The sequence below is a fragment of the Dipodomys spectabilis genome, unplaced genomic scaffold, assembly GCF_019054845.1.
Source record: "Dipodomys spectabilis isolate Male_0828 unplaced genomic scaffold, ASM1905484v1 ptg000333l, whole genome shotgun sequence".
NCBI lineage: Eukaryota > Metazoa > Chordata > Mammalia > Rodentia > Heteromyidae > Dipodomys > Dipodomys spectabilis.
The window spans coordinates 2,814,570-2,823,480 of record NW_024871010.1 but is presented as its reverse complement, the minus strand read 5'-3'; positions in this window follow the sequence as shown (position 1 = coordinate 2,823,480).

Here is an 8,911-nt window from a genome sequence, read left to right as displayed (position 1 = left end):
GCCTGTGACACCACAGTTTGCCTCTTAGAATATGCTATTCTTTTGGGGAAAGAGCTACAGACCCCTGAGATGCCTATGTGGGGTTGTGTGTGTGTGTGTGTGTGTGTGTGTGTGTGTGTGTGTGTGTGTATTCAGGAGAACTGTTCTTGGTGATTTACTTAGTACTGAGGGAGAGGCTTCCTGAAGAATCTGTATTCTTCATTCCTTTCACTGAAAAAGAAATGCTTCTCTGCGTGCAAGTGTCTCTCGACTGTAATCCTAGCTCTTCAGAATGCTGAGAGTTGGGGATAACATTGTTAAACCAGGCGATCCAGGAAAAGTCCATGACACTCTTATCTCCATTTAATCACCAAAAATGTTAAAAATGGAGCTGTGGCTTAAGTAATAGAGTAATATTCTTGAGGAAAAATATACGAATAGCACCTAGACTCTTATTAAGGCTCAGGACCAGCACGCATACAAAATCTCCAGATAGCACTTATGCCATTACAAGTCGCCATTATGCCTAATGGATTATTTCTACAGGACAGTTGCAATGTAAAAAAAAATCTTTTATTTCTTCATAAGATATGTTCTTTCTGGACCAGCTTTATGCCCCATTTTTCTTGCTGGAATGGTGTCTTGATTTTGAAGTAGAGGAAATATTCAGTGCGGAATTTGGTCTCTGAATCCCTCCCTTATCCATTATTAACATGTTCTCTCTTTTATTTTTTGGCAGTCTTTGACAATGAACTCAGGTCCTGGGCACTGTCACTGAGCTTCTTCTTTGCACAAGGCTAGCACCCTATGCACAGCGTAACTTCTGGCTTTTTCTGTTTATGTGGTACTGAGTAATTGAACCCAGGGCTTCATTCATTCTAGGCAAGCACTCTACACTAAACCACATTCCCAGCCACATGTTCTCTTTCTAAAATATGTCTAACATGTTTACATCTGTCCCATCTCTGAAGCCACTACTCTTGAATATATCCTCAGTTTAACTCCTAACTACTTTTCATTCCCTATAACTGCCGAATTATTTTCCATTGGACCCATGGAACTATCTTTCATTTTCTTAAATTTCCCACTTCATTGGCTAAAGTCAAACAATACCTCAACGTTACCAGTGTCTGAAATTGAGGACACTTAAAATAATAAAAATATTTTTCTACTTTCTTTTGGCCGTGGGCTTGAACTCTGGACCTTGGCCACTGTCCTTCATCTCTTCAGCTCAAGGAAAGTCCTCTAACACTTGAGCCACAGTGCCACTTCCAGTTTTCTGAGTTTATTGCAGATAATAGTCTCTCAGCCTTTCCTGCCCGGGCTGGCTTTGAACCGGGAGCATCAGATCTCATCCTCCTGAATAGCTAGGATTACAGGAATGAGCCCCCATTTCCCAGCTAATAAATAGCTTTTCATATGTATCAGGTGATACACAACAACTCAGACCCTTGGGGAGTTTTTTATCTTCCAGTCTGGGCAGGATATAACCCCACAATATACTCTGGTAGGTAACAAAATTAAAGAGATTCTACAAATATAATTAGTTCCCACAAGAGTTGGGTATGAGTTACTTCCAAGGAGTGAGTGCAAATTAAGGCTTTTCTAGAAGTCAGTGAAGCCAACAGAATGAATCAAACAGTAAGGAGAATATGTTTGTCAAGAAAGTATGGGGGTGTGTAGGAGCTGACAACAGTGGTTGTATGATAGGTGACCAGAAAGCAGAAACCACTGTCTCACAACCTCAGGACATAAACCGAACCAGGCATCCCTTAAGATTGGAAGAGATCCCCACATTCCATTAGAGACTATAGCCTGGTGGCCCCCTGCTAAAAACTGAGCAGCTGCTATAGACATACCACACCCTAACTACCAGCCCAAATTTCTAACCTACAATATTTGGTATTCAATGGATTAACAAAGAAATTTCTAGTAATTTGCCACATAATATGACAAAATAAATGCATCTCTTAGAGCGCTGGTGCCTCACACCTTTAATCCCAGGTACATAAGAGACTGAGATCTGAGGATCCAGATTCAAAAGAATTTCAAGCAGCAATATCTGTGATATTCATATTGCCAATAAATAACAAAAACCTGGAAATGGTGGTATAGCTTATGTAGTAGGGCACCAGCCTTAAGGGAAAAGATAATTAAAAGCACAAGACACTAAGTTGAAACTCCAATACCAGCACATATACACGCACACACAAAAAAAACCACAAAAATAGAATAGAAAAATGAAAACATTTGTTGAAGACCACCTGGTATTTTCTCTGCTCTGGGTAAAACTCTAACATTTCTCACACTTTTTCCTTATGCTTGAAGTAATTTATTAAAATTCTATAACACCACCATAAAGATATCTAATTACACAACTACACAAATGTGTTGGCCACAGCCATTTCTATATATCATATTGTAATTGTTACTGCAAACAAAGTACCTTTCCTACTAATTTAATCTAATTAATTGCAAAAACAGGATTTGTATCTTAGTTGAAATTAAACTTAAACTTCTTAACTCATCAAAAGGAGTATGTGGGTGCTGTCACTGAGAGAAGCATAGAGCTGTTTGACATCAGGGGAGTTTCTCTGATAAAGCAAGGTCTGTCATAAAGTCATATAGATAATTGTTTATCTTTGCTCTTTATCATTCTTGGTGTCACACCTTTTGAGTTCTTGATTATTTATTTGGCAACTCACCCTTTAGTATATGTCTTCCAGGAAAAAATACATTTTGCCATACAACAGATGTTTATCCTTAAGATGAGGAATGCATCTTGTTGTTTCTCAGGGTTTATTTAAAAGCAAAGAAGAAGTGTTTGCCTGTTTCTAAATATTTTGTTTCTTTCTGATTTCCTGTCTGCCATTCCTCAAGGCTTATTTTTCCTAATTGATGGTGCCTCCAATCTATACAAATCGCTATGAAGACATCATACTATTGCATTCAATGTATAGATTGTTTTGATGGAAATTAATACCTACTTGATGCTGTGTGCTGCTGTTCACAATTGAGCCATGGTTTTTCTTTTAGCTCTATTTCAATTATTTTTGTAAGTGTTAATTTTCCTTTACAATGTATGATGTATTTTTTGTTAGATAGTTCTTAGTGTGTTTTATTGGATTGTATTGGTATGAACAACACTGAGGATTGAACGCATACCTCATTTATGGGAAGAAACACTCTACCACCTAAGTGACGATCAGCTATGGCAATTTTTTTGTTTGTTTGTTTTTCTTGGTCATGGGGCTTTGAACTCTGGGCCTGCGTGCTATCCCTCAGCTCTTCAACTCAAGGCTAGTGCTCTACCATTTTAGCTACAGTGCCACTTCCAGAATTCTGCGTGGTTATTTGGAGATAAGTGTTTCATGGGCTTTTCCTTCCCAGCCTGGAGTTGAACCACAGTCCTCAGATCTCAGCCTCCTGAGTAGGTTGGATTACATGTGTGAGCCACTGCCACCCCCGGCTATAGTAGTTTTTTCTTTTAACAATGGAAATTATTTATTTTTGTCCTAATTTAATTTAATATTTTTATCTCTTTTTTTTCATCCCATGGAATTGAGTATAGGACCCTTTATATGTATGTATGTGAGTGCTTCTATGTACATATGTGCCAATACTGAGGCTTGAATTTCCTTAACTTTTTCCAAGCAAGGTTGACCCTACACCACTTGAGCCAGACCTTCAGGATTTTTGTTGCTTAATTGAAGGCAAGAATCACTGATTTACTACTTTGAAGGATTAATTTTTGGATGGCAGTTCAGAGCCAGACTGTGCAGTCTCCTTATCTCTTCCCTCTAATAAACTACTCAGGAAACGCTTCTAGTGTCAGTGTGGCTCAAGAGGTAGAGCACTGCCCCTAATGAAAAGCAACTCATATACTGTGCCTAGGCCTGAATTTAAACCCTGGGGACAGCGTGTTAAAAAAAATAACATACTCTGAATTGTTTGACCAGTCTAGCTTTAAACCATGATTCTATAGATCTCAGGTCTGTAATAGCTGGGATTACAGGTTTGAGCCTTTAGCTATAATAATAGCTTTCTATTATTTTCAATCATTATTATTGACAGATGCTTTAAAAAAACACATATGGCTAACAGTAGCTCATGTTAATAATCCTTGATATTATGGAGGGTGAGACATAAGAACCTCAGTTTGAAGTTGGGCCCAATGACAGAATGTCTGAGTCTTATCTCCAACTAACAACCAAAAGGTTGGATGTAAGACTGTGGCCCAAGTTTTAGAGTCGTAGCCTTTATCAGAAAAAGCTTAAGGACAGTGCTCATGCAATAAGTGCAAGTCTCAAGATCAGCACAAAAAAAATAAAATAAACAGAACCCAAAAATAATCACAGGTATGGCTAGTGATAGTTTGCCTAGTTTTCCTAATATCCTGAATTTTATAGCCACCACAAAGAAAAATAGACAAACCAACAAATTATGTATCCACAGCCAGATGAAACTTTTCCTGATATATCTGCACTAATTATATTTTTAAAAAGTCTTACACTCTTTCATTTAGAAAGTTAACCTAAAAATAATGCCAGTTCAATAGAAATTGTATGTGATGACTACTTCAACAACAAAACATTTTTTAGTTTTTTTAAAAAGGACTTCACCTATTTGTCACTATATATATATATATATATATATATATATATATATATAAAACATTATTAAAATTTCAACTAAATATTAACTTCACTATCCTCTAAATTGAAGTGTTTACCTATATTTTATATCAGAGTGAGTATAAACATTAGGGAGTTAACTGAGGCAATGAAAAGGGGTGCAGGAAGAAATGTTCCTTTCAGAGCAACTTGGTTTGAGGCTGGCCACCAAGGTAGGTCTTCAAGAGGCCAGGGCTGTTTCTCTTTCCTAAGGTGCCTTTCCTTGACTGGTCCTCCTCCTCTTGAGTCTAATAAAAGGAAGTGCTTATATGTGGGAGAACAGCAGCAGCTTGAGTTGAAGATTTTCTTTAAATCCTCTTTCTTGTGTTTAAATGCAGGAACTAGAAAATTCACTGGCTGCATGAACTCTAACTTTGAAAGAACTTCCAAATATGAAGACCAACCTGAGCCAGCACATAGTGGAGGAGGACATGGTGGTGGCAAAGAACAGATAGAACTTTTGCACAGAACATGCACATTCTTACTCCTTTGTGTAAGTCAGTAAGTCTGCATATAGGAAACTTCAATGTCCCAAAATTCCAATGTTAGAAAGGAGCTTTAATTTTGTTAAAGTTCCTCTTCAGTGGGATCCCTGCTTCTCCACTGTTCCTTTAGATTCTGTAGTTTTAGAAGGCAATTGCATGCTTAACAGAAACAACCCCTTGTTTCCACAGCACTGGATGCTGCAAGTCTGTACATATTTATGGAAAGTTTTAAAACATACTTCATCAGGGAGGAGAACAATGAGAGGGATGGTATTCTAATGGGGTTCAGCTATTATTGTTTAGATGGTGACAAGTGTTGTCTGTATGTTGAGAAGCCTCTCGCCTTGCTTGAGCAACACCTCATCTGAGCCTAACAGCTGGGATCATATTGGGCTCCTCTACATAAACATATAATCAGCTTCTTTTTAGAAGTAGTGGGTTTTATAAACTATTAGAAGCTATCAGATTAACTGCTTGAACTCAAGAGGGTGCGGGTACTTAGCTGTTCACTTCTACTCAGGATAGTCCGGGTTAGTGTATTAGACAGTTTATATAAGTGATAAAATCAAAGCAAATTGAAGGCTTCAAGTAGTCTTAAAGATCTTTAAGAACATAAAATTCAGTGGAAAGTGGCAATGTGGTTCAAAGTGGTAGATCACAGGCCTTGAACAAAATATTCTCAGGGACAGTGCCCAGGCACTGAGTTCAAAACCTACGATCGCCAAAAAAAAAAAAAAAAAAAAAAAATGCTTGTCTCATTTTGAAATGTCAATTTAAGCTTGTTATTTAAATTTTATACAAAAAGAAAGTTTTTGGTCTCCTAGGAAAGTTCTCCAAAAATTAATGTAGAGCAGAAGAGAAGAATGTAGAGCCATTGTGAGATTAATTAGGAATTCAGAGCTATGAAAGACTAGAGTTTTAAAAGCTGAAATAAATACATGTCAGAGTGATGGAAACAAAGAGCTTTCTAGGGATAAACTTTCAAGTCTTTTCAACACATTTGGATGGTTAGATGGTGCTACATTTTTTAATTTTGCCTCACTCTGTCTTGGCGAGGTTTTTGTGGGTAAGAAGAAAATTCATTTTTCTTACCTATTTATGAACTGCACGATAAAACTTTAGCAAAGGACCTTCTGTGGCCACTTTTTAACTGGAAGTATTATAAGTTTTTTAAGACCTCAGAATCCTTTTGTACTGTTAGCCAGGCTGTTTTTAACTATTTACTTTCAAATTTATTAGCATAATCCATTTATCATTGTAGGAAGGAGAATCCTCTGCTAAATAAAGTCTACTTGCTGGGGTTGTTTGTAAGCAATGAGCCATTGGGTATTTCTGGCTTAGCCTGTGTAGAGTAGACTGGATTGAAGTGACATTTCCATGATTTATAGGTAAAATCACCCTGCTCAATTAGAAGTGTGGGAACAAAAGAGTGATGGGCATTGTTTTAAGATTTCTTTTATTTTGCTATGTATATATCCTCCATCATATATGTGGCTTTAATCTTCTAATATGTTGTATTTTAAATATTTGGTTTTAGTATGATGTGAATTATAGTTTTTAAATTAAATAAGCAGGACATGTGACCTGAAGGAGATAAGAATTTAATTAATTTTTTGGTGGGGTCCAGTCTTGGGGCCTGAACTCTGGGCCTGGTCGCTGTCCCTCAGCTCTTCAGCTCAAGGCTTGCGCTCTACCACTTGAGCCACAGCGCCACTTCTGGCTTTTTTTCTTTTTTATGTGGTGCTGAGGAATCGAACCCAGGGCCTCATGCATGCAAGGCAAGCGCTCTACCACTGAGGCACTTTCCCAGCCCTAGAATTTGATTAATTTTAAAAGGGAAAATATCAGAATTAAATCATCACTCAAAAATCAATATTGAAAGGACATAAAGCAGAAGAATTTATGTGGTGCTTTATATATTCAGCCTTTCTTGCTTATAAGTTTTGCTGTGACCTGTTAGTAACAGATTTGCAATGGGTAAAAGTCCAGTTGTTCAAAAAAAGTTGTTACTTCAGCAAAAGTATGACAATGTATGAGGATGTTGAACCCTAGGTTTTTAAGAGGAAGAAACACAGATGTAAGACCTCAAAGATGCTGACTAAAATGAATGAAATGCACAGTCCATTAAAAGGAGTGTTTGCTATCTTCAACAGCCAAATGCATTTTTCATTGCATGTGACTATCAGCAAAGATGAGATTGTAGACAGACTCAATTCGTGGTTCTTATTCAATGAAGAGAATAAGGAGCTGTGTGGATGGCTGATGTAGATGGACAACAGTTCTACAGACAGCAGACAGCATCATTGAAGAAAGGCTTGAGAAGTTTCAGAAGGTGAGCCAGCAGTGTCCAGGCAGGTGTAGTTTGAACATCCTTCTCACTGCTGAGAATCACATGTTACAGGCATGTTTCCTATAAGGGTTGAAGAGAACAGTTGCTTTGTTTGCATTGGCAAGTCAGATAGGAGGACTGGCTTGGGTCTCCTGAAGTATCTTGGTGTCTCAGACCAGTGAAGGTTATTGCACAAGAACAGAGGTCATCTACAGTGAAGTTGATGATTTCAGATAGTCACTAGGCCTCAGATGTAATGCAGCTCAGTAATACATGTAACAAGAGTGGTATTCATATAGTTAAATGAAACTGAGTTATATACACTTGTGAATTCCCAAGTAAATTAGAATGGAAGATATCCATGAGAGAAATCAATGGGGCTGTTACATCAAGAAAGTAAGAAGAAACCATAATTTGAATATGTTTAGTGAGCCTTTCTTGACTTTCCAACCTTTCCCTGTGAAATTGCATTAACTATCACATATGATGAGAATTTCTCATTTACAAAACTTTTTAGGAGTCACTCCATGTTTGTGGCTAAGGAATAAATGCTTTTGAAGGCTGGGCACTAAAGGCTCAATCTGTAATCTTAGCAACTCAGAAGTCTGATTACTGAAGATTGAAGTTCAAATCTAGTCCAGAGAAAATCTCCCTTTAGTCCTCAAAACCATGGAAATGTAGCTTTAGCTCAAGTTATAGAGCACTTGCCTTAACAGATAAAGCTAAAACACCGTGCCCAGGCCTTGAATTGAAGTTCTCATAGTGGAACAAATAAAAGTAAAAAAGAGAGATGCAGTAATAATGGAGCTTTATGTTTTCATAACTTACCAGGACCATATGGAGGTCATAACCGTGTTAAGTTAAAAGAAGGCCCAGCTGAAGCAAATGGGTGAACAGTTGAAAAGGGCCAGCAGCAAGGCAAGAGCGTTCAAGATGGATGGCAAGCTTAGCAATATCAAGGACATTCATCTTCAAGAAAGCACACCTCTCTAATTACATATTCACCTTTCATTATTCTCCTCATCGCTATGAACATCCTCTAAGATTGGCTACACTTATCCACGAGAGTCAGCCGACCACAGCATACCATTTATGACATTTCCTGCATAAAGTTGCTTGTTCTCATTGTCATCAGCCTTTCAGCAGCTTCAGTGAAGAGCATGTTCTCCCACTTTTCCTGTAGTCAATAGCACCCTCTTCTATTTCCCAGCAAAGAAACTGTGGCTAGCAAGCTTGAGAATTGTTACATTCAGAGGTTCTTCAGTTTTGCATTTTTTCTTTCATTTCTTGGTAGGTGAGTTGGAATAAGAAAAACAAATAAGAAATTTGTTTTAGTTTAAAGGAAAAATATTTATTTGAAAACACAAGTTATCATTATTTAAATTTATTTTTAATTTAAATATAATAGGGATGGTTTTAGTGCTGCATGCCTTTAAGCCTAACTA